Raw genomic sequence first — 688 nt, 5'->3', positions numbered from 1 at the left:
AGAAAGAGAGAGAGAGAGAGAGAGAGAGAGAGAGAGAGAGAGAGAGAGGAAGAAAGAAACAGAAAGAAAGAGAGAAAGAAAGAGAGAAAGAAAGACTGAAATCCTAAAACCCAGATATGTTGGAGTTGGTGAATCGAACACACATTGAGATTGCCCTGGAAAATGACATAGGCACAGGCTTCTCAGCCTGGAGTGGGGCAAGCCTTCCATCACAAATTCACTTACTGATCAAACAAAAACCAACGCGGTAACTGACCCTGTAGAGACAACAGTGAAATTGAAATCTACTAATATTTCATTAACAAATACTGGTCCAAGAGATGAGAGACCTGTCCACGAATGACATGCTCAAACTCCAGGAAAAAACTATCTTGGCTCAACAAACCATAATCACGTTGGAGGAGTCAGCCTCCATAATTACCGAGGAAACTAATGGCAAGAGCCACATCTTCGCTAGCTAATAAAGACAAGAAGGAATGGAATGAGTATTCACCACATTAAACACTGAGACTGAAAAATCGACGGCTTCAGCAGAGAAACATCAGTGCACTCATGCTGGTCACAGCATTTGTAGAGAAATGGTGGCGAAGGTGAATATGAAACGTCGGGTTTCCTGTTCTCTCCAAGATGGCAAATATTTATTTGCATTTGTTATTTAAAAGACATATTACATATAAGACAGATTTTA

The sequence above is a fragment of the Carlito syrichta genome, unplaced genomic scaffold (assembly GCF_000164805.1).
Source record: "Carlito syrichta isolate Samal-C Ts95f unplaced genomic scaffold, Tarsius_syrichta-2.0.1 Scaffold303739, whole genome shotgun sequence".
NCBI lineage: Eukaryota > Metazoa > Chordata > Mammalia > Primates > Tarsiidae > Carlito > Carlito syrichta.
The sequence above is the reverse complement of the archived record's forward strand: the minus strand, read 5'-3'. Positions refer to the sequence as shown.